At 45.3% G+C, this 25,805-nt stretch overlaps 1 protein-coding gene and 1 pseudogene across 2 annotated transcripts in view; one reads left to right on the forward strand and one right to left on the reverse strand.

Moving 5' to 3' along the window:
* Window positions 1-22,276, reverse strand: part of IP6K1 (inositol hexakisphosphate kinase 1) — a 61,950-nt gene extending 39,674 nt beyond the window's left edge. Inside the window, exons 1-2 of one of the 2 annotated variants that reach the window (XM_063602367.1) lie at window positions 22,088-22,276; window positions 6,288-6,405 (exon numbers count right to left, since the gene is read on the reverse strand). The gene's annotated coding sequence lies outside the window, so the exon portion shown is untranslated. The remainder of the gene's footprint in view (window positions 1-6,287; window positions 6,406-22,087) is intronic. The other variant, XM_003818854.5, reaches the window with a different exon arrangement.
* LOC129397399 (PHD finger-like domain-containing protein 5A) lies at window positions 6,427-19,792 on the forward strand (annotated as a pseudogene).
* Window positions 22,277-25,805: the final 3,529 nt, after the last annotated feature.

The following is a 25,805-nucleotide window of genomic DNA, read 5'->3' on the forward strand; positions in this document are numbered from 1 at the left end:
AAAAATAGCCAGGCATGGTGATGCACACCTATAGTCTCAGCTACTCAGGAGGCTGAGGTGGGAGGATTGCTTAATTTCAGGAGTTCAATGCTGCAGTGCGTTATGATTGTACCACTGCACTGCAGCCTGGGCAACGAAGCAAGACCCTGTCTCTAAAACGAGAAAAATTTTAAAATATATACAACAAACAAATTATATATTGATTGTGTATGTTATCAGTGAGGCTTCCAGTCAACAGTAGGCTACTAGTAATTAAGCTCTGAGGGAGTCAAAAGTTATATGCAGATTTTTTGACTGTGTGGGGAGTTGACACCCCAACCCCCACACTGTACAAGAGTCAACTATATACATTCAAGAATCCCAATGAAGTCCAGGTGTGGTGGCTCATGCCTGTAATCCCAGCACTTTGGGAGGCCAAGGCAAGCAGATCACTTGAGGTCGGGAGTTCGAGACCAGCCTGGCCAACATGGCACAATCCCATGTCTACTACAAATACAAAAATTAGCCTGGCGTGGTAGTGCACACCTGTAATCCCAGCCACTAGGAAGGCTGAGGCATGAGAATCACTTGAGCCTGGGAGGCGGAGGTTGCAGTGAGCAACCTGCACCACTGCACAATAGCCTGGGTGACAGAGTGAAACTCTGTCTTGAAAAAAAAAAAAAAAAAAAAAGAATCCCAATGAACCCAAATAGGATAAACTCAAAGAGACCCATATGAGACACATTATAAAACAAAAACGTGTTATGAAACTATTGAAACCAAAAGACAAGAATGAATATTTAAAGCAGCAAGAGAAAACTGATGCCTCAAGTACAAAAGATCCTAAACGAGATTAACAGCATATTTCTCCTCAGAAACCTCCAAAAGGCAGTAGGATAACATATATAAGTCCTAAAGGAAAATACTGTCAACCAAGAATTCTACATCTGAAAATACTATCCAAGAATGAAAGAGAAATTAAGACATTTCCAGATAAAGACTAAGGGAGTTGCTAACTACTAGACCAGATCTACAAGAAATGCTAAAGGGAGTCCTTCAGGCTAAAATGAAAGGACACCAGACAGTAGCTAAAAATAAAAAGAAAAAATATAGAACACTGGTAAGGGTAACTACATAAGTAAACATAAAAGCCACTGTAGGCAGGGCGTGGTGGCTCACGCCTGTAATCCCAGCACTTTGGGAGGCCGCGGCAGGCAGATCATGAGGTCAGGAGATGGAGACCATCCTGGCCAACATGGTCAAATTCTGTTTCTACTTAAAAAAAAAAAAAAAAAATTAGCTGGGCATGGTGGCACGTGCCTGTAATCCCAGCTACTTGGGAGGCTGAAGCAGAAGAATCACTTGAACATGGGAATCAGAGGTTGCAGGGAGCCGAGATCGCCACTGCACTCCAGCCTGGCAACAGAGCGAGACTCGTCTTAAAAAAAAAAAAAAAAAAAAAAGGGCCACTGTCACTGTACCTTTGGTTTATCATTTATCTCTTTTTCATATACCACTTAATAGTCAACTGATACATAAACTATGTAAAAATCTACATTACCCAGGCACTGTGGCTCACACCTGTAATCCCAGCACTTTGGAAGGCTAGGGCAGGTGGGTCACTTGAGACCAGGAGTTCAAGACCAGACTGGGCAACACAGCGAAACCCCATATCTAAAAAAAAACACACAAAGCCAGGCGTGGTGGCTCACGCCTGTAATACCAACACTTTGCGAGGCCGAAGCGGGCAGATCACGAGGTCAGGAGATCAAGACCATCCTGGCTAACACGGTGAAAGCCCGTCTCTACTAAAAATACAAAAAATTAGCCAGGTGTGGTGGCGGGCGCCTGTAGTCCCAGCTACTTGGGAGGCTGAGGCAGGAGAATGGTGTCAATCCGGGAGGCGGAGCTTGCCGTGAGCCGAGATTGCGCCACTGCACTCCAGCTTGGGCTTCAGAGCAAGACTCCATCTCAAAAAACAAAAACAAAAACAAAAAGCACAAAAATTCGCTGGGTGTGGTGGCAGATGCCTGTAGTCCCAGCATCTCGGGAGTCTGGCTGAGGTGGGAGAATCACTTGAGCCCAAGAGATCGAGTCTGCAGTGAGCCGAGATCGCGCCACTGCACTCCAGCCTGGGTGACAAGAGTGAAACTCTGTCTAAAAAAAAAGAAACGCCAGGCACTGTGGCTCACAACTGTAATCCCAGCACTTTGGGAGGCCAAGGCAGGTGGATCACTTGAGGTCAGGAGTTCGAGACCAGCCTGGCCAACCTGGTGAAACTCTGTCTCTACTAAAAATTAAAACATCAGTTGGGTGTGGTGGTGGGCACCTGTAATCCCAGCTACTCAGGAGGCTGAGGCAGGAGAATCACTTGAACCCGGGATGCAGAGGTTGCAGTGAGCCAAGATCATGCCATTGCACTCCAGCCTGGGTGACAGAACGAGACCTCATCTTAAAAAAAAAAAAGAAATCGGCCAGGTACAGTGGCTCACACCTGTAATCCCAGCACTTTGGGAGGCTGAGGCGAGCAGATCACTAGGTCAGGAGTTTGAGACCAACCTGACCAACATGGCAAAACCCCGTCTCTACTAAAAATACAAAAATTAGCGGGCATGGTGGTGGGCATCTGTAATCCCAGCTACTCGGGAGGCTAAGGCAGGAGAATCACTTGAACCCTGGAGGCAGAGGTTGCAGCGAGCGTGCCATTGCACTCCAGCCTGGGTGACAAGAGCAAGACTCCGTCTCAAAAAAAAAAAAAAAAAAAAAAAGAAAGAAATCCAAGGGCCTGAAATCCTACAGTTTTGGGAAGCCATGGCAGGAGGATTGCTTAAGCTCAGTTTGAGACCAGCCTGGGCAACATAACAAGATCCCATCTCCACAAAATTTTTTATTTTATGTTTAAAAAATCAGCTGAGTTGCACTGGCTCATACCAGTAGTCTCGGCTACTTGGAAGGCTGAGGCAGGCAGGCAGTCACTTAAGCCCAGGAGTTTGAGGCTGCAGTGAGCTACATTCATATCACTCATTCCAGCCTGGGTGACAGGATGAGACCCTATCTCTTAAAAAATAATAATAATTGGCCAGGCGCGGTGGCTCACGCCTGTAATCCCAACACTTTGGGAGGCCGAGGTGGGCAGATCACCTGAGGTCAGGGGTTCAAGACAAGCCTGGCTAACATGGTGAAACCCCATCTCTACTAAAAATACAAAAAAGTAGCCAGTTGTGGTGGCACGTGCCTGTAATCCCAGGTATTCGGGGGGCTAAAACAGGAGAATCGCTTGAACTGGGAGGCGGAAACTGTGGTGAGCAGAGATCACGCCACTGCACTCCAGGCTGGGTGACAGAGTGAGACTCCATCTCAAAAAATAATAATAATAACAACAACTACTTAAAAAAATAAAATTCGTCTGGGTACAGTGGCTCATACCTGTAATCTCAACACTTTGGGAGGCTGATGCAGGTGGATCACTTAAGCCCAAGAGTTTGAGACCACCCTGAGCAATATAGTGAGATCCCATCTCTATTCTAAAAAAACGATTAATTAATTTAAAAAGAGTGAAAACATCACCCACAGAATGGCAGAAAATATTTGCAGATCATACATCTGATAAAGGATTAATATATGGAACATATAAAGTACTTGTATAACTCGACAACAACAAAAATAACCCAATTCATAAATGGGCAAAGGCCTTATAGACATTTCTCTGAAGATTTACAAATGGCCAAAAAATATGCAAAAAGATGCTCAACTTCATTAGTCATTAGGGAAATGCAAATCAAAGCCACAATGAGAAACTACTTCACACCCAAGTTATTAAAAAAAAAAAAAATAGAAAATAAGTGTTGGCAAGGATATGAAGAAATTGTAACACTTGTGCACTGCTGGTGAGAATGTAAAGAAGACAGTATGGCAATTCCTCAAAAAGTTAAACATAGAATTACCATATGATTCAACAATTCCACTTTTAGGTCTATACCCAAAAGAACTGAAAGGAGGAATCCAAAACAGATATTTATACACCAATGTTCACAGCATTATTCACAATAACCAAATGGTGTCTATGACCCATGTCCATCAACAGATAAATGGATAAAGATATGCGGTATATACATACAGTGAAATATTATTCAGCCTTAAAAAGGAATGAAATTCTGATGCATGTCACAACATGGATGAATCTTGAAAACATTTTGCTAAGTGAAATAAGCCAGGCACAAAAGGGAAAAAATTATATAATTATAATTCCACTTACATAAAATAAAACAGGGCTGGGCACGGTTGCTTAAGCCTGTAATTCCAGCATTTTGGGAGGCTGAGGCAGGCGGATCACTTGAGGTCAGGAGTTCGAGATCAACCTGGCCAACATGGTGAAACCCCATCTTTACTAAAAATACAAAAATTAGCCGGCCGTGGTGGCGGGCACCTGTAATCCCAGCTACTTGAGAGGCTGAGGCAGGAGAATCACTTAAACCTGGGAGGCGGAGGCTGCAGTGAGCCAAGACTGGGCCACTGCACTCCAGCCTCGGTGACAGAGTGAGACTGTCTCAAAAATAAAATAAAATAGGCGAATTCATTGAGACAAAAAGATTATTAAGAACGTACAAGGGGCTGGGGGAGGTGAGAATGGGGTGTTACTATATAATAGGTAGAGTTCCTATTTGGGATGATGAAAGTAGTTCTCAAAACAGCATTGTGAATGTATTTAATGCCACTGCATCATACCCTTCAAAATAGTTAAAATTCTACATTTTCTCATGTATATTTACTACAATTTAAAAATTTCATTTACAATAGCATCAAAAAAATCAAATGTCTTGGGTCAAATTTAACAAAACGTGAAAGAATTCTACATTAAAAACAATGAAATAATGTAGCAAGATAGTAAAGAAGGCATAAATCAAGAAATATGCCTCACACAGCACATGGATTAGAAGGCTCAATATAGTTAAGATGTCAATTCTCCCCAAATGAATCTATAAATTCAGTGGAATCTCAACCATAATGGCAGGAGACTTTTTTACAGAAATTGACAAGCTAATTCTAAAATTTATATGGTAATAAAAAGAAATTGTAATATTCAAATAAATCTTGATAAACAATAAAGTTGGGTTATTTACACTGCCTCATGTCAAGACTTGCTATAAAGCTACAGTAGTGGGGTACTGGCATATGGATAAACAAATAGATCAATGGAACAGAACACAGATTTCACAAACAGGCCCATATCTACAGAGTCAATTGTTTTTGGGTTTTTTGCCAGCGACAAATCAGGATATAACAGTCAATTGTTTTTCGACAAAAGTACCAAAGCAAACCAATGGGGAGAGAAAATTTTGGTAGTTTTAAACTATGTCAAATTTTTTTACATTCTTCCCTCTAAAAAGTGAAATCCTCCTCTCTCCTTGAGTACAGGCTAGACTTAGTGACTCATTCTAATGAAAAGAATATGGCAGAAGTGATAGTGTATGACTAGGTCATAAGAGGCTTCATGGTTTCTTCCTTACTTTGTCTTAGATCATTTCTGTAGGAGATAACTGCACGCCATGAGGAAACTCAAAGAGCCCTGTGTATAACTTGTTAGCTTTAAAGTAGGGAAAATTTAAAAACAAACAAACAAAAGCCCTGGGTAGAGACAAACGATATGGAACTGAGGCTTCCTGCAAAGAGCTTTATGAATAAGTCATCTTGAAAACAGATCCTCTAAGCCAAGCATGGTAGCTCAGGCCTATAATCCCAACACTTTGGGAGGCCAACAGGGAAAGATCACTTGAGCCCAGGAGTTCAAAACCAGCCTGGGCAACAAAGTGAGACCCCATCTCTACAAAAACATAGAAAAAACCAGCCCTGCATGGTGGTGCATGCCTGTAGTTCCAGCTTGGGAGCCTGAGTTGGGAGGATCACTCAAGCCCAGGAGGCCAGGGCTGCAGTAAGCTGTGATCACCACTTCACTCTAGCCTGGGCCACTTCTGAATTCCTAGCCCTCAGAAACTGAGGTAATAACTGTTTGCTGTTTTAAACTGCTAAGTTTTGGAATAATTTGTTACAGAGCAATAGATAATACACAAGTCTTTTCAACAAATGTTGCTAGTAATGGAACAATCAGTTATCTATGTGGGGGAAAAAGAAACACCAGCCCCAATCTCACACAATAACAAAAATTAACTTAGGATGACTCAGAGACCAAAATGTAAAAGCTAAAACTAGAAAGCTTATAGGTGAAAACACAAAAAATAAAGTTAGGCTGGGCATGGTGGCTCATACCTATAATCCCAGCACTTTGGGAGGCCAAGGTGTGCAGAACTCACCTGTAGTCTCAGCTACGCGGGAGGCTGAAGTGGGAGAATGGCTTGAGCCCAGGAAGTGGAGGCTGTAGTGAGCGGAGATCATGCCACTGCACTCCAGCCTGGGTGACAGAACCAGACCCTGTCTCAAAAAAAATAAAGTTATATGATTTACACTACCTGACTTCAAGCCTTGCTAGAAATGTCCGACACTTAAGAGGTAGGCAAGGTGTCCTCAGACACTCAGACAGAACACAGAAAGCAATAACCATAACAGAAATTATTGATAAATCGGACATCATCAAAATTGAAAACCTCTGATTATTTATTTATTTATGAGATGGAGTCTTGATCACACCCGTATTCCTAGCATCTTGTGAGGCCCAGGCAAGAGGAATGCTTGAGGTCAGGAGTTCAGGATCAGCCTGGGCAAATATGCTGAGACCTCCATTGCTACAAAAAATTTTTAAAAAGAAAATAAGCTGGGCATGGTAGTATGCACATGTAGTCCTAGCTACTAGGGAGGCTGAGGCAGGAGGGTCGTTTAAGCCCAGGAGTTAGAGGGTACACTAAGTTATGATCACGCTACTACACTCCAGCCTGGGCAACAGAGCAAGACCCTGTCTCTAAAAAAACAAAACAAAAAACAAAAAATATAGTATCCAGAATACAAAAAACCTTCCTAAAACTCAGTAACAAAAAAACAAAAAACAAAAAACAAAAAAACCCTGCCAGGCACAGTGGTGAACACCTATAGTCCCAGCTACTTGAGAGGATGAGGCAGAAGGATCCTTTGAGCCCAGAAGTTCAAGTCCAGCTTGGGCAACATAGGGAGGCCCTATCTCTAAAAGATACATTTCTTTAAAAAATAAAAAAGCCAATTTAAAAAAAAATGGGCAACAGATTTGAATACATACTTCACAAACGAAGATACACAAAGACCATTAAGTACAGGAAAAGGTGCTCAATATCATTAGCATTCAGGTAAGTGAAAATTAAAACCACAATGAGTTACCACTATACTTTCACCCAAATGGCTAAAATTAAAAACACACTACAACACACTAAATGTTGCTAAATGTGGAACAACCACAACTCTCATACATTACTGGTAAGAGTGTAAAAATGGTACAACCATTTTGGAAAAGGTGTTACAGTTTCCTATAAAGCTAAACATACATCTATCCTATGACCCAGCAATTCTAGTCTCTTCAAGAGAAATGAATGTGTATGTCCACACAAAAAACCTGTGCAAAAAAGTTCATAAAAGCTTTACTCATAAGGCAAACACTGGAAACAGCCCAAATATCTATCAACAGAATAAACAAACTGTAGTGTTAATACAATGAAATACTATATAGCAATAAAAATAAACTACTGATACAGACAACAGCATGTATAAATTAAAACACTACACTGTGTGAAAGAAACCTTACTCAAGAGTGGCCAGGCGTGGTGGCTCACACCTGTAATCCCAACACTTTGCGAGGCCAAAGAGGAAGGATCGCTTGAGCCCAAGAGTTTGAGACCAACCTGGGCAACATGGCAAGACCTCTACAGAAAATTTTTTTAATTAGCTGGGTGCAGCAGTGCACACCTGTAGTCCCAGCTACTTGGGAAGCTGAGGTGGGAAGATCCCTTGAGCCCAAGGTGGGTTCAAGGTGGCAGTGAGCTATAATTGCACCACTGTACTCCAGCCTGGGTGACAAAACAAGACCCTTTCCCTTAAAAAAAATATATATATATATATGTGTGTGTGTGTGTAACACATATATATGTAATATATATGTGTAATATATATGTTATATAGTCTTCCTTTTTAACTTAATATATATATAATATATAGGAAGACTATATAATATATAAAATATGTATATATAGAAGGCTATATATACATATATTGTCTTCTTATATTCTAGAGCGTTCTCTTTTTTGAGACAGGGTCTTACTCTGTTACCCAGGCTAAAGTGCAGTGGCACGATCATGATTCACTGCAGCCTCCATCTCCTGGTCTCAAGCAATCCTCCCATCTCAGCCTCCCTAGTAGCTGGGACTATAGGCACATGCTGCCACACCCAGCCAATTTTTTTATTTTTTGTAGAGACAAGGTTTCACCATGTTGCCCAGGCTGGTCTCAAACTCCTGGACTCAAGTGATCCTTCCATCTCAGCCTCCCAAAGTGCTGGGATTACAGGCATGAGCCACCGCACCCAGCCTCTCTCTACTTCTGACTAGCCAATTTCTCATTACTCCAGTCTCTGTTACAGTTAATAATTCTATTTTTTTTTTACATAGAGACAGGGTCTCACTACGTTGCCCAGGCTGGTCTTGAACTCTTGAGCTTTTTTTTTTTTTTTAAAGACAGAGTCTCACTCTCACCCAGGCAGGAATGCAGTGGTATGATCACTGCTCACTGCAGCCTCCAACTCCTATGCTCAAGTGATCCTCCTACCTCAGCCTCCCCAGTTGCTGGAATTTTAGGCATGTCCCACCATGCCCAGCTAATTGTTTATTTTTTGGTAGATAAGCGGGCCTTGCTGGGTTGTCCAGGCTGGTTTTGAACTTCTAAGCTTAACTGATCCTCCTGCCTCAGCCTCTCAAAGTGCTGGAATTACAGGCATTTGCACCTGGCCAATTAATAATTTTGTATATAGTCCCAATTCTACCAATGAAAAGTAATACTGTAAACAGTCAAGTTAATATGCTTAAGGGTCCAAGTGGTCCTGCCTGGTACACTCTGCTTCATGAAATTACTCAAACTTAATATGGGCTCCCTGGCACCAAGGTCAGCACTTAGAGACACCTGCAAAATATGTAAGATAGCCACATACTGGCCGGGCGCGGTGGATCACGCCTGTAATCCCAGCACTTTGGGAGGCCGAGGTAGGTGGATCACAAGGTCAGGATATCGAGACCATCCTGGCTAACACAGTGAAACCCCATCTCTACTAAAAAATACAAAAAATTAGCTGGGCGCCTGTAGTCCCAGCTACTTAGGAGACTGAGGCAGGAGAATGGCGTGACCCTGGGAGGCGGAGCTTGCAGTGAGCCAGTGAGCCGAGATCGCACCACTGCACTCCAGCCTGGGCAACAGAGCAAGACTCCATCTCAAAAATAAATAAATAAAAAAGATAGCCACATATTTTATAATACATCTTCCCAAATAGAGAAGAAGCTTTTTAATATTCATTATATTTTCTATGCTAATGAACTCACTTTAATTTTTGCTGCACTGTCTCCAGGTAAAGTACCAAAAACAGTAAACCAAAATAGCCTATGTATATCCTGCCTAGCATGCTGCTTGACCCTGATCCATACAACATCTTCAAGTTGAGCATAAGTCTTTATAAATAAGTTTCAGAATATTCACTAGCTAGGCATGGTGGTATACATGGGAGGCTGAGGCAGCAGGATCACTTGAGCCCAGGAATTCGAGACCAGCATGAGTAACATTAGCAAGACTCTCTCTAAAACACACACACACACACACACACACACACACATAAAACCAGAATACTCACCACCAAACCAATTTTTTGTCCGAATTGCAACTATAAAGTCTCCAAATTAGTCAGGGACCATTAAATTTAAATTTGCAGGCCGGGCACAGTGGCTCATGCCTGTAATCCCAGCACTTTGGGAGGCCAAGGCAGGCGGATCATGAGGTTAGGAGGATCGAGAACATCCTGGCTAACATGATGAAACCCCGTCTCTACTAAAAATACAAAAAAAATTAGCCGGGTGCGGTGGTGGGTGCCTGTAGTCCCAGCTACTCGAGAGGCTGAGGCAGGAGAATGGTGTGAACCCAGGAGGTGGAGCTTGCAGTGAGCTGAGATAGTGCCACTGCAGTCCAGCCTGGGCGAAAGAGCTAGACTCCATCTCAAAAAAAAGAAAAAAAAATTTTTAAGTACTTACATGATCAAATACATATTGAATATCTACAGAGTAAGACCACGTAGTATATTATTACTAACAAGACAAAAATAATTCCTGCCTTCAGAGAACTGAAAGTCAGTATGGCCCAAGAAGTTAATGGTAAAACAATGAAATATTACAAACTGAGCTATGCATAATAGGTGACCCGTGGAAATGACTTTTAATGGGAGAGGGAATTTAAGGGATGAATACTTATCAACAAAAGCACCGTCTGTGGCTCCCAGACATTAAAGTCTAGAACACTTAGCTAGGGCTCTGACACAAGAAACTATACAGTCAATTCTCATTACTGATGGTAATTATGTTTTATAAAGTCATTGTGTACACTGAGTTATTGAATACTGAGTCACTGCACCTAGACAAAATAAATGGTTAAGTTCCTGTAGGCCTCTGGTCATATTTTCTTTTTTTTTTTTTGTTTAATAAACTCTCAGCCAGTAGAAGATGATCTAGTCATATTTTCATTAACCAATTAATATATAACCTTCCAGATCTACATACATACAATATAAAACCTTTTAGGTATGTTTCTGTTTAAAAACACCTTATTTAATATAAATAACTGATTCATTAACACTGAACTATAGTTAACAGCATTATAACTCATGCCTGAACAAAACTTCCCTACACATTCCTTGTAAGGTAATCAAAGCCTTCTTGTGTTTAAAAACACCAGGCAGCACTTCAATACGATGTTTGGGGGCCATTTTAAGCATCAAAATCACCAACAAGGCCAGGCGCAGTGGCTAACAACCTGTAAGCAGTCTCGAAAAAATAAAAAAATAGGCTTCTAGCAGCCGGCTTCATTGGGAACTATGGCTAAACATCATCCTAATTTGATCTTTTGCTGCAAGCCAGCTGGTGTTGTCATCGGAAGATTGTGTGAAAAATGTGACAGCAAGTGTGATTTGTGACTCCTTTGTGCGTCCCTGCACTATGGTGTGCTATGTGATGAGTGTAACTACGTATCTTAGCATGGGTGCTGTGTGATCTGTGGAGGCCCTGGGGTCTCTGGTGCCTATTACTGTAAGGAGTGCACCATCTAGGAGAAGGATAGAGATGGCTGCCCAAAGATTGTCAATTTGGGGAGCTCTAAGACAGACCTCTTCTATGAACACAAAAAATGCAGCTTCAAGAAGAGGTGATTGGTGGGTGGCCCCTTCCTCCCCACAACATCAAGCTGCTGCAGCGGCTAGAAAAGATGCCTGCTACTCCCGGCAGAAAGGGAGCAGAGCCCAGAGCATCACCAGGAGTGCCTGCTAGTGTACTGGCAGCTTACCAACCCTCCTCTCCCTTCACCCAGACATGTGGTAGGGATGGAAAAGGATTCTTCACAGAGCACTCTGGCACACTTTATTGGAGAAAAATTGATAGATTAGTTAATGGTTTTTCTTGAATTTGAGAAGCAAAGATCTGTTCTCCATATTGATATGTTCTCCCTCAACCAAGATCTTCTAAGAAATAATATTTTAGTCTTCTGCTTGAGGAGTTGACTGTGAAGCTACACCCAGTGAAAAACATGATCTTGCAGCAGCTCTGGTGGCAGCTGTCCTTGAAGAACCTTTGGTGTATGGTGGGAAGCTATCAGAACAAGAAATGTAGCCATTTACTCTTTTAACACTTGCGCTATTGTCATGTTATTTTCCTTCTGAGAAACTGGAAACCCTTTCTGTTGCTATTACATTAATAAAGTTAGTGTTTATTTTCTGGTAAAATAAATAAAAATGAAAATAAACATTAAAAATCACCAACAAAAAGCAAATCAGGACAGGTGCAGTGGCACATGCGTGTAATCCCAGCACTTTGGGAGGCCGAGATGGGCAGATCACTTGAAGCCAGGAGCTCGAGGCCAGCCTGGACAACATGGTGAAACCTCATCTCTACTAAAAATACAAAAATTAGCCAGGCATGGTGGTGCGTGTCTGTAATCCCAACTATTCGCGAGGCTGAGGCAGGAAAATTACTTGAACCCGGGAGGCGGAGGTTGCAGTGAGCCGAGATAGCACCACTGCACTCTAGCCTGGGTGACAGGGCAAGACTCAGTCTCAGTAAAAAAAAGCAAATAAATGCAAAAAACCATGGTACTAAATAGACCAAGAAAAGGACACTTATTTACAGTATGATAATTGAAAAGAAGGCAGCAGCATGTTGCCTTGTTTAACCTCAGCTAGGAACACACAACTCAAAATTTTTGTCACTCTGTGCATATCTATAAATGATAGCAAAAGCACCAAAAGTACTGATTTTGGGGTTACAAGTAAATTTTAGCAGGTTTGCAAACTTGAAAATACAAACTCTGTGAATGAGGATCAACTGTATATTAATATGATTCCATTTATGTGAAACTTCTAAGAAACGCAAATTTAATCTACAGTGATAGAAAGATTGGCACCTGTCTGTGTCCAAGGAAGCAGGCTGGGGTTGACTGGAAAGGGAAATAAGAGTACCTTCTATGACTAACTGACATCTTTTCACTGGGCCGGGCACAGTGGCGCATGCCTGTAATCCCAGCACTTGGGGAGGTCAAGGTGGGTGGATCACTTGAGGTCAGGAGTTCGAGACAAGCCTGGTCAACACGGCAAAACCCCATCTCTACTAAAAAAATCAAGAATCAGTCCATTGTGGTGGCACATGCCTGTAATCCCTGCTACTCTGGAGGCTGAGGCACAAAAATCACTTGAACCTAGGAGGCGGAGGTTGCAGTGAGCCAAGATGGTACCACTGCACCCCAATCAGGGTGACAGAGCAAGACTCTGTCTCCAAAAAAAGAAATCTTTTCAATGAAGTGAAATAGACATCTGTTGGGCCAGGTGCAGTGGTTCATGCCTGTAATCCCAACACCTTGGGAGGCCGAGGTGGGTGGATTGCCTGAGGTCAAGACATCGAAACCATCCTGGCTAACACAGTGAAACCCCATCTCTACTAAAAATACAAAAAATTAGCCGGGCGTGGTGGCACGTGTCTGTACTCCCAGCTACTCGGGAGGCTGAGGCAGGAGAATCACTTGAACCTGGGAGGTGGAGGTTACAGTGAGTGGAGATTGCGCCACTGCACTCCAGCCTGTGAGACAGAGCGAGACTCTATCTCAAAAAAAAAAAGAAAAAAAGAAAAATTATACCACAATAAAGTTGGAAATTTCTTTAAAAACAATGATAAAGGGCCAGGCGTGGTGGCTCACGCCTGTAATCCCAGCACTTTGGGAGGCCGAGACGGGCGGATCACGAGGTCAGGAGATCGAGACCATCCTGGCTAACATGGTGAAACCTTGTCTCTACTAAAAATACAAAAAAATTAGCCAGGCGTGGTGGCAGGCGCCTGTAGTCCCAGCTACTCGGGAGGCGAAGGCAGGAGAATGGCGTGAACCCGGGAGGCGGAGCTTGCAGTGAGCTGAGATCGCGCCACGCACTCCAGCCTGGGCGACAGAGCGAGACTCTGTGGCAAACAAACAAACAAAAAATGATAAAGCATAAAGGTCAAAGATCAGAGATCAGCTGGCCATTTCTGGTGTGCAGGGGATTTTCTTTAACAGTGAAATGACTTTTTTTTTTTAAGACGGGGTCTCTCAGCTGGGTGTGGTGGCTCACACCTGTAATCCCAGCACTTTGGGAGGCCAAGGCGAGTGGATCACAAGGTCAGGAGATCGAGACCATCCTGGCCAACATGGTGAAACCCCGTCTGTACTAAAAATACAAAAATTAGCTGAGCGTGGTGGCACATGCCTGTAAATCCCAGCTACTTGGGAGGCTGAGGCAGGAGAATCACTTGAACCCTGGAGGTGGAGGTTGCAGTGAACCGAGATCGCGCCACTGCACTCCAGCCTGGGCAACAAGAGTGAGACTCGGTCTCAAAAAAAAAAAAAAAAAAGGCAGGGTCTTGGCAAGGTGTGGTGGCTCATGCCTGTAATCTCGGCACTTTGGGAGGCCAAGGCAGGTGGATGGCTTGAGGTCAGGAGGTCAAGACTAGCCTGGCCAACATGGTGAAACTTCGTCTCTACTAAAAATACAAAAATTAGCTGGGCATGGTGGTAGGTGCCTGTAATCCCAGCTACTCAGGAGGCTGAGGCAGGAAAATCACTTGAACCTGGGAGGCAGAGGTTGTAGTGAGCCGAGATCGTGCCTCTGCAATCCAGCCTGGGCGACAAAGCGAGACTTCATCTCAAGAAAAAAAAAAGATAGGGTCCCACTCTGTCACCCAGGCTGGAGTGCAGTGGCCCAACCACAGCTCACTGCAGCCTCAAAATCTCAGACTCAAGCGATCCTCCCATCTTAGACTCCCTAGTAGCTGGAGTTACAGTCACGCACCACCACGCCCGGCTAATTTTTTTATTTTTTGTATCGATGGGGTCTCGCTATGTTTCCAGAGCTGGTCTCGAATCCCTGGGCTCAAGTGATCCTACTGCCTCAGCCTCCAAAGTGCTAGGATGACAGGGATGAGCCACCATGTCCAGCCAATATGTTTTTAATTAACAGCTTTATTGATGTATTATTCACACATCATACGGTTCACCCATTAAGGTGTACAATTCAATGATTTTAAGTATAAAATTTTAAAAAAGTATAAAATATTCAGAAATAGGAGCAACCATCACAATTTTAGAATGTTTTAATCATCTCAAAAAGAAATTCCATACTCTTAAGCTATCTTTTTCCCTATCTCCTACAACCACCTCCAAGCCCTAAGCAATCACTAATGTACTTTCTGTTTCTATAGAATTGCCTATTCTGGATATTTCACATAAATGGAATCATGTAAATGTGAACTTTTGTATCTGACTTCTTTCACTTAACATGTTTTCAAGGTTCATCCATGTTGTAACATGTATCACACTTTATTCCTTTTTATTGCAGAGTAATGTTCCCTTGTATGTATACTCCACATTTTATCTGTCAGTTGATGGACATTTGGGTTGCTTCTCCTTTTGGCTATTATGAATAATGCTGCCATAAACATTCATGTACAAGTTTTGGTGTGAACATTTGTTTTCATTTCTCTTGGGTAGATAGCCAGGAGGGAGATTGCTGGGTCATATGGTAACTCTATGTTTAACCACATAAAGACTGTTTTCCCAAGTGGCCCACTTGACATTCCCACCAACAATGTATGAGGTCTCTAATTTCTCCATATTTCCATCAACATACGACATCATCTGATTTTTTTTATTACAGAGTAGGTTGTTTAATGATTGTTCATTCAATCATAATACACCCAAATTTTTCTTTTCTTTTTAGAGACAGGGTCTTGCTCTGTCATCCAGGCAGGAATGCAGTGGTACAATCAAGGCTCACTGCAGCCTCAACCTCCTGGGCTCAAGCAATCCTCCCACCCCTGCCTCCCAAGTAGCCGAGAATACAGGTGCATGCCACTATGCTCGTTTAACTTTTACTTTTTTTTTTGCAGAGATGGGGTCTCACTATGTTGCCCAGGCTGGTCTCAAACTCCTGGGCCCAAGCAATTTGCCTGCTTCAACCTCCAAAAGTTCTGGAATTACGGGCATGAGCTACGGCACCTGGCCTACACCTAGATTTTTATGTATTTATAAGATGCTCTTATTCATCAACATTGAATTTTAGACTTGAAAAGAGTCCAGTCCTAGACCTGCTCCCCTACCCTGCCCTCCTTTTATATAATGAGACAGGAATAAATAAGCTAAACCCACAAATAAAATTTTACAAAAGAGATCAGCAGATTTTCTAGGCACTCAACAAAACAAAGTCCCTAACAGAGATCCAGCACTGAAGTGAACATGTGTTCCCATCAAAGCTCATTTGTTACGTCTTCTAAATAAACGTAACTTCAAACCACAGTAGCACACGAGAATCTTTATCATCTTTCATACACACACACACACACACACACACACACACACACACACACACACACACAGTCTTAGGCTTTCCTACCCAGAATCTATTGCTCAAATTCTGCTGTAGTAGGAGAAATGAAAACCTATATTTAAAAATTAGTGCAAAAGCACAGATCCAGAGCCACAAAGACACAAAATGCCTGACTGCTTCCTTTTTCCAAGTCAGAAACAAGAGTGTACTGTGCAGTCTTTCCCCAGCTCTGCCCATCACTGTTCCTTATAGTGTCAGGGGGGCACTGGGAGGAGGGCAGGCAGCAAATACTGCCATTTACAGCAGCCCAAGGAGGCAGTGAGATCAAGCCACAACAAAGAAAAGGGCCTAAAAATGTTTGCATCCAGTGCCATGCTCACAGAAATGTTTTCCTAGAAAAGTGGCACTTTAACCAGGAAGGGCTCTTTCCAGGCCTTAGTTCTGCCCTTTGAGCAAGTTCTGTCTCTGTTCTGCAGCACTAAGGGATGGGCCTGCCTCTATAAAGCACTAGAGTTAACATATGCAAGCACTTCAAGGCAAGGCAGGGTGGAGGCAGAAATTCATAGCCACCAAATCCCCACTTCTACTTGCCCACTCCCTTCTATTTCCCTGTTTAATTACAAAAGGTGTTTCCAACTCAGACAAATCTAGTACATCTTTATAAATATTTGGTCCTCATCTACTACGTACAGGCGCAAAAAGACACAAAAAGTGTAAAATACAGTCCCTGTCAGAAAAGGATTATTAGGCCCTACCAGAGGAAACAAAAAAGATTTTTTTTTTTTTTTTTTTGAGACAGAGTTTCACTCTTGCTGCCCAGGCTAGAGTGCAGTGGCGCAATCTCAGCTCACTGCAACCTCTGCCTTCCAGGTTCAAGTGATTCTACTGCTTCAATCTTCCAAGTAGCTGGGATTACAAGCACCCGCCACCACGCCCGGCTGATTTTTTGTATTTTTAGTAGAGACAGAGTTTCACCATGTTGGCCAGGCTGGTCTCGAACTCCTGACCTCAGGTGATCCACCCGCTGTGGCCTCCCAAAGTGCTGGGATTACAGGCGTGACCCACTGTGCCGGCCTAAAAAATTATTCTTAAAAGAGCAAATACTATTTTGATGTTTGTTTCAGAGCAATAATGTAATTGCAGTTCAAAGGGTATGGAATATATCCCCAGGAGCAGAAATGTTTTGGAGACGTTTTATAAAGAAGGTAGGTAGAAATGGAGCTGGACTATGGACAAGGGAAAAGCTGAAGCAAAAGGTCATCTCCACAGGCCATAGGTCACTGGATTCAGCCATGAGAGGATTTGTGCAGAGAAAGAGTATGTATGGAATGTTTAGCAAACCATTTGGTTAGTGGGGATTAGGATAAACCCTGAGAAGGTAGGCTGGAGCCAGTTGGACTGTATCACCTTAAATGCCACATTAGGACATCAGATCTCATCCCATAAGCCTGTAGCAGTTCCTGATTTCAGTGCAGGATCTCCGTAGTCTGTGCAGTGTGAAAAACTCCTGAAATTGGCCAGGCAAGGTGACTCACATTCATAATCCAGCACTTTGGGAGGCCGAGGTGGGAGGATCACTCAAACCCAGGAGTTAGAGACCAGCCTGGGCAACAAACAAGACACCATGTCCATTAAAAAAAAAAAAATCAAAATTAAAAATTAGCTGAGCACAGTTGTGCCCACCTGTAGTTCCAGCTACTCTGGAGGCTGAGGCAGGAGAATCACCTGAGCCCAGGAATTCCAGGCTGCAGTGAGCTATGATCATGCCACTGCACTCCAGCTGGGCAACAGAGTAAGACCTGTCTCAAAAAAAAATTAAGTAAATAAAAATACTAAAGTTTACAGATAAATTATGCAAAGATAAAGAACAGTGGATGGAAAGTCTGCTTTTTCTTTTTTTTTTTTGAGATGGAGTCTAGCTCTGTCGCACAGGCTGGAGTGCAGTGGCGCAATCTCGGCTCACTGCAACCTCCACCTCCCAGGTTCAAGTGATTCTCCTGCCTCAGCCTCCTGAGTAGCTGGGATTACAGGTGCACGCCACCACACCTGGCTAATCTTTGTATTTTTAGTAGAGACGGTTTTTCACCATGTTGGTCAGGCTGGTATGGAACTCCTGACCTAGTGACCCGCCCACCTCGGCCTCCCACAGTGCTGGGATTACAGGCTTGAGCCACCGCGCCCGGCCTGGAGGGTCTACTATTATAACAACAGTCTGACACATTTGCACTTAAAAATGCCCATCACAAGCCAGGCACAGTGGCTCATGCCTGCACTTTAGGAACCCGAGGCAGGAGGATCATTTGCACCCACGAGTTTGAGACTAGCCTGAGCAACATAGTGAGACCCCCATCTCTACAAAAAAATTAAGACAAAGAAAATTAGCCAGGCATGGTGGCGCATGTGCGTAGTCCCAGCTACTTTGGAAGCTGAGGCAAGAAGATCACTTGAGCCCAGGAGCTGGAGGCTGCAGTGAGCTACAATTGTGTCACTACACTCCAGCCTAGGAGGTTTTTAAGAGACTGTCTCTTAAAAAAGGCCAGGCGTAGCCAGGTGTGGTGGCTCACACCTGTAATCCCAGCACTTTGGGAGGCCAAGGTGGGTGGATCACCTGAGGTCAGGAGTTTGAGACCAGCCTGGCCAACATGGCAAAACCCCGGATCTACTAAAAAAAAAAAAAAAAAAAAAATTAGCCAGGCGTGCTGGCGCACTCCTGTAGTCCCAGCTACTCGGGAGGCTGAGGCAGGAGTATCACTTGAACCCAGGAGGCGGAAGTTGCAGTGAGACAAGATCATGCCACTGCATTCCAGCCTGGGCGACAGAGTGAGACTCCGTCTCAAAAAAAAAAAAAAAAAAAAAGGCCAGGCATGGTGGCTCATGCCTGTAATCCTAGCATTTTGGGAGGCCAAGACAGGAGGATCACTTGAGACTAGGAGTTCAAGCCCAGTCTGGGCAACTGAGACCCCATCTCTACATAAGTAATTTTTAAAAATGCAAATGACAGCCAGTGTGGTGTCTCACCCCTGTAATCCCAGGCCAAGGCTGAGGCAGGTGGATCACCTGTCAGGAGTGACCAGCCTGGCCAACATGGTGAAACCCTGTCTCAGAAAAAAAAAAAAGCAGGGGCTTGGGACAATTTTGAAAAGCTAGTATTTTCGCGGGGTGCGGTGGCTCTCGCCTGTAATCCCAGCACTTTGGGAGGCCCAGGTAGACGGATCATGAGGTCAGGAGATCGAGACCATCCTGGCTAACACGGTGAAACCCCGTCTCTCCTAAAAATACGAAAAAATTGGCCGGGCGTGGTGGCAGGTGCCTGTAGTCCCAGCTATTTGGGAAGCTGAGGCAGGAGAATGGCGTGAACCCAGGAGGTGGAGCTTGCAGTAAGCCAAGACCATGCCACTGCACTCCAGCCAGCGCAACCGAGCGAGATTCCGTCTCAAAAAAAAAAAAAAAAAAGAAAGAAAAGCTAATATTTTAATATCCCCCTCCTTTCAAGAACTGCCCGAGGAACTGGTCTTACCAAGATTAAAATGAACTAAAGATTCAAAAAATGGCCCTGAAGGACAATGAAATAAATAACTAAAGACTACTCAACTTCTCCCTTGCCTCACAAGTGCAGTATAAACTCAGTCGAACAGCAACAAGCTGCCAGCGTCCTCTGGGTTTAGCACCTGCTTTCCTAAAGGATCTCCTGACCAAGGAGCTGGTTTCTTTCAAAATTATTATTTCATTTATTATTTATTTATTTACTTTTGGAGACTGAGTCTCACTCTGTCACCCAGGCTGGAGTGCAGTGGCACGATCTCAGCTCACTGCAACCTCCGCTTTCCGGGTTCAGGTGATTCTCCTGCCTCAGCCTCCATGCACCACCACGCCCAGCTAATTTTTGTATTTTTAGTAGAGATGGGATTTCGCCATTTTGGATAGGCTAATCTCTAACTACTGACCTCAGGTGATCCGCCCGCCTCAGCCTCCCAAAGTGCTGGGATTACAGACATGAGCTACTGCACCTGGCCTCTTTCAAAATTATACATTCAGAGGTGACAAGATCCTGATAGAAGTGCACAAAGTAGGCTAGGCGAGTGACCAGGCACAGTGGCTCACGCCTGTAATCCCAGCACTTTGGGAGGCCAAGGCAGGTGGATCAGGAGGTCAGGAGTTCGAGATCAGCCTGAACAACATGGTGAAACCAGGTCTCTACTAAAAATACAGAAATTAGCCAGGCATGGTGGCACGCACCTGTAATCCCAGCTACTTGGGAGGCTGGGGCAGGAGACTCGCTTGAACCCAGGAGGCAGAGGTTGCAGTCAGCTGAGATTGTGCCATTGCACTCCAGCCTGGGTGAGAGAACGAGACTTCATCTCAGAAAAAAAAGTAGGCTTGGCGCGGTGGCTCACGCCTGTAATCCCAGCAATTTGGGAGGCGGAGGCGGGTTGATCATGAGGTCAGGAGTTCGAGACCAGTCTGGCCAACATAGTGAAACCCCGTCTCTACTGAAAATACAAAAATTAGCCAGGTGTGGTGGCACGTGCCTGTAGTCCCAGCTACTCGGGAGGCTGAGGCAGGAAAATTGCTTGAACCAGGGAGTCAGAGGTTGCAGTGAGCCGAGATGGCACCACTGTACTCCAGCCTGGCAACGGAGCAAGACTCCAGCTCAAAAAAACAAAACAAAACAAAAAGTGCACAAAGTATTGTCGCTTGACTTCTTAGTCATCTCATGCAGGCATATTCTATGACCACATACAAGAAGACTGTACAAAGAACCAAAGAGGCCACAGGTCAAGAGAAATGTGTTTTGGAGCAATGAGAACTCTTCCTAGACCTGCACACTCTACTGAGGATCTCCAACTTGCCCAAATTCACAGGAAAGGGGCTTGAAGGTGTTTTCACTGAGCAAGATAATTTTAGTACTGTTAAAAGTTAATTTGCGCCGGGCGCAGTGGCTCACACTTGTAACCCCAGCACTTTGGGAGGCCAAGGAGGGTGGATCACGAGGTCAGGAGTTCGAGACCAGCCTGGCCAACATGGTGAAACCCCGTCTCTATTAAAAATACAAAAATTAGCCGGGCATGGTGGCGCGTGTCTGTAGTCCTACCTACTCGGGAGGCTGAGGCAGGATAATCGCTTGAACCCGGGAGGTGGAGGCTGTGGTGAGCCGAGATCGCGCCACTGCACTCCGGCCTGGGCAACAGAGCGAGAGACTCTGTCTCAAAAGAAAAAAAAGAAAAAAAAAAAGTTAATTTGCCAGTTCGATATCATCCACAACAAAAACAAGTTTCTTTTTCCGATTCTAAGACACTCCTACGTTTCCTTTGTCTCCTATGGCGAGCATCCCTTTAGGAGATAAAATCAAGTAATCACCATAATATTCACTTTCTCCTAAAGCAAAAAGAGGAAGACATTACCACTCTCCAAAAAGTGGTGGTGAAGAACCAAAGAAATTATGTTCCAAAATAAAACTCAGCCATTATGGACATTTAACCAGGTTCTTTGCGAGGAAAACGGTGAGCTTCGAGGTACACGTGAGGTTCCGAACGGGTCTCAGGAAGCAGCAGCCAGGCAGAGGGTCCCCCTTGCCATAATCATAGGGCCGTGACACCGGCCTGCCTGGCTCGCGGGGGCTTTGGCTTGCTTCGTCTAGTCTTAGCATCCAGCGTCCTGAAAATCACTCGCAGGAACGCTATCTAAGAAAGAGGTAAGTCTATTTCTCAGCCAGGAGCAACATAACTCCCAGGAGAGCATCAGGGTGGCACTGGACACACTTCAGCGCTCCGGATCAGCGGAGTCCAGAGCTTCGGTCAGAGAAGCTGGTTTCCCGCTACTAGCCGGCCAGCCCTCAGGCACTGGCGCTCTCCGTCCTCCACACCGGCTGTCCCCCCGGCTTCGGTGCCAGCATCTAGGAGGCTCGGCGGGCGGCCGGTCAGGACGCTAGAGCGATGTTCCAGTGATGGCCCCACCGGAGCCCCGACCCCACGCGCGCCCACTCCAACCCCGCGCCCGCCACCGCCCTCCCCGCGGGCGTCAGGCCGGTCTATCGGCCCGGCCCCTGTCACTCACCTGCCCGGCTCGGGCACCGAGCGCCCACGGCTCCCTACGGGAGCTGGGCCCCCCGGGCCTCCAGGTTTCGGCCCGCCCCCTGGCAGGCAGCACAGGTGGCTGAGCACCGCTACAGCGGCCTCTCACCGGCCGCTTGGTCCAGCTCCCGGCGCTGCCCACTGGGTACGGATCAACAACAAGATGGCGGCTAGCCGAGGGGGCGGGGGCCGGGCGTCATAGTAACCAGGACTGCAAAGAACCCGCCCCCGAGGGGGTGCTATCCCCAATCAACAGTCTTTTTGCTTGTCGCCAGGGGAAGTGCTTCCTGCTGACAGGTCAGCTCACCTGTCAGTCAGAGTCTGCCTCTCAGGGCCCCTGCCGAAAGCGTGGGGCACGTGACTGTGACGGCATGGGTTGGCGCATGCGCTTCGTTCCCGGAGTGGCTGGCGGCAGAGTTTTCGCTGGATACTCCGAGGCCGGAGCGCCCTTGGCCTCTCTGCGTCCCTGGTCCTCGTGCGGTACCGGCGGCGTTTTGTCATACACTTGCGCACACACAGGGAATCTCAGCGGTGTGCTATTCGTTTTTTTGTCCCCCACTCTGGGAGAAGGGGGGTGCAGCCCCCAGTTCACTCTGGAGAGGAAACTGAGGCTCAGAGAGGGGAGGCCGAGCCAAGGTCACGCCACCTCTAGAAATGGAGGTGCTGGGTCTCGCACCTCCTCCTGCTGGTTTCAGAGTGTGAGGAGCCTCTATCCCAGCTTCCCACGCTTTGTCCCTTACTAGCCTCGAGGTACAGCAGTCTGTGCTGCCACAGCAGCCTCTGGCTCATTGCCCATGCTTTCCTGCCTGAGGTTTAGAGCCTAGCCCAAGTCCTGACACACAGCGGGCACTCCCTTTTCTCTGCCCTAGAGCATCTTGTCTTGAGATCCTGTGACAGCATCTTTTGCCCTGGACTGTCATGACCGGCCTCCCAGGCAGACTAATGGTCCCAGGAAGATGGTCACACCTTGCTCCCCATACAGAACACCTAACTCTGGGCTTGGCTTCAGGCTTAGAACAACAGATGAAGTTACGTGGCCTGGGCCCACACCCAAATGCCCCAACTAGCTAACTGTGACTTTTGAGCCTTAGCCTCTCTTTAGCTTTGGTTGTCCCATCTGTAAAATGAAGATAAAAGTGGAGCTTCTCAGAGGAAGATTTAATGAACCCTCAGAGCAGGGAAAGAACTCAGGAAAAATCTGCCTACAACCACTTCCTGGAACAACCTGCTTCCAAGCTGCTGTTCCTGAGGCGTGCCTTAAAACACTAACTTTGGTGGAAGCCCCATGAAGCGTTTTTGTTTTGCTTTGTTTTGTTCCCACAGAAGGCTTTCAGCTTCTTCCTGGCCCTGGGATACCATAACTGGTTCAGAAGGGGAGGTCCTCCTAGCCAGGCGCAGTGGCTCATGCCTGTAATCCAGCACTTTGGGAGGCCAAAGAAGGTGGATCACTTGAGGTCAGAGGTTCGAGACCAGCCTGGCCAAAATGGTGAAACCCTGTCCCTACTAAAAATACAAAAATTAGCTGGACGTGGTGGCAGGTGCCTGTAATCCCAGCTACTCAGGAGGCTGAGGCAGGAGGATCACTTGAACCTGGGAGGCAGAGGTTCAGTGAGCTGAGATCACGCCACCACACTCTAGCCTGGGTGACAGAGCAAAATTCTGTCTCAAAAAAAAAAAAAAAGAAAGGGAGGTTCTCCAGTACCCTAAGGGGGTTCAGGCCCACAGACTCAACAGACGAGTAAAGACTGTGATAACTTGGATTTACCACAGTAAGGTCCTCTTGGAGAGCTGGCAGAAGCCTGAGACCTGATGTCAGGTTGGGCATGGAGAGTGGGCCAACACTGCATCCAGCAAGACCTGCCCACCAGCAGATTGCTGCAGGCCACTTGGCTACATGCAATAGCTCAGGTCAACACAGGGAGATGTGAGAGCAGAGGAACCAGAAGAAACAGATCAGGAAGAAAAGCCAACAACCCTCAAAAGGGGGATTCTGCTAATCCTCCAGGACCAGCCATGCCACAGGATTCTCAAGTCTGCATCACCCCTCACCGCAGTGCAAAAGCTCCAGATCCTTCCCAAGAAAACCTCCACATACAGTTGGCAAATTGCCCTGAAGTTTGATGGGGCCCTCAAAAAGCAACAGTGGTATAACTACTATGGATAACAGTTCGGAGGTTCCTCAGAAAACTAAAAATACAGCTACCACATGATCCAGCAATCCCACTGCTGGGTATGTACCCAAAGGAAAGGAAATCAGTATATCAAAAAGATATCTGCACTTCCATGTTTGCTGCAGCGCCATTCACAATAGCCAAGATTTGGAAGCAACCTAAGTGTCCATCAACAGGTGAATGGATAAAGAAAATATGGTACATATGGGCCAGGTGCGGTGGCTCACGCCTGTAATCCCAGCACTTTGGGAGGCCGAGGCGGGCGGATCATGAGGTCAGGAGATGGAGACCATCCTGGCTAACACGATGAAACCCCATCTCTACTAAAAATACAAAAAATTAGCCGGGCGTGGTGGCAAGCGCCTGTGGTCCCAGCTACTCAGGAGGCTGAGGCAGGAGAATGGCGTGAACCCAGAAGGTGGAACTTGCAGTGAGCCGAGATCGCGCCACTGTGCTCCAGCCTGGGCAACAGAGCGAGACTCCATCTCAAAAAAAAAAAAAAAAAGAAAAGAAAATATGGTACATATGCAGAATGGAATATTATTCAGCCATTAAAAAGAATGAGATTGTGAGATTGGCTGGTGCGGAGGCTCATGCCTGTAATCCCAGCACTTTGGGAGGCTGAGGCAGGAGGATCACCTGAGGTCAGGAGTTCAAGACCAGCCTGGCCAACATAGGAAAACTCCATCTCTACTAAAAATAAAAAATAAAAAAATTAGCCGGGCGTGGTGGTGCACACCTGTGGTCCCAGCTACTCAGGAGACTGAGGCAGGAGAATTGCTTGATCATGAGAGGCAGAGGTTGCAGTGAGCCAAGATCGTGCCACTGTACTCCAGCCTGGGTGACAAAGTAAGACTACATCACAGAAAAAAAAAAAGGAAAAAGATTTAAACAAAACAATTGAATTCATGGAGATAGTGAGTAGAAGGATAGTTACCAGAGTCTGGAAGGGGTGGGGAGGTGGGACGGTTAATGGGTACCAAAAAAAAAGAAAAATGAATAAGACCTAGTGTTTGATAGCACAACAGAGTGACTGTAGTCAATAATAACTTAACTGTACAGTTTAAAATAACTAAAAGAGTATAATTGGATTATTTGTAACACAAAGGATAAATGCTTTAGGGGATGGATGCCCCATTTTCGATGAGGTGATTATTAACCATTACATGCCTTATTAAAACATCTCATGTACCTCCAAATTTATACACCTATGTACCCACAAAAATTAAAAATTAAGAAAAAAATTAAAAAGAGAAACATCTCAACAACAACAACAACAAAAGCAACAGTGAGCTAGGCACGGTGGCTCACACCTGTAATCCCAGCACTTTGGGAGGCTGAAGGGGGAGGATGGCTTGGACCCAGGAATTCAAGACCAGCCTGGTCAACATAGAGAGATCCCATCTCTACAAAAAAATTAAAAATTAGCCAGGCATGGTGGTCCATGCCTGTAGTCCCACCTACTTGGGATTCTGAGTAGGAGGATCGATTGAGCCTGGGAGGTCAAGGCTACAGTGAGCCACAATCACA

The sequence above is a fragment of the Pan paniscus genome, chromosome 2, assembly GCF_029289425.2.
Source record: "Pan paniscus chromosome 2, NHGRI_mPanPan1-v2.0_pri, whole genome shotgun sequence".
NCBI classification, from domain to species: domain Eukaryota; kingdom Metazoa; phylum Chordata; class Mammalia; order Primates; family Hominidae; genus Pan; species Pan paniscus.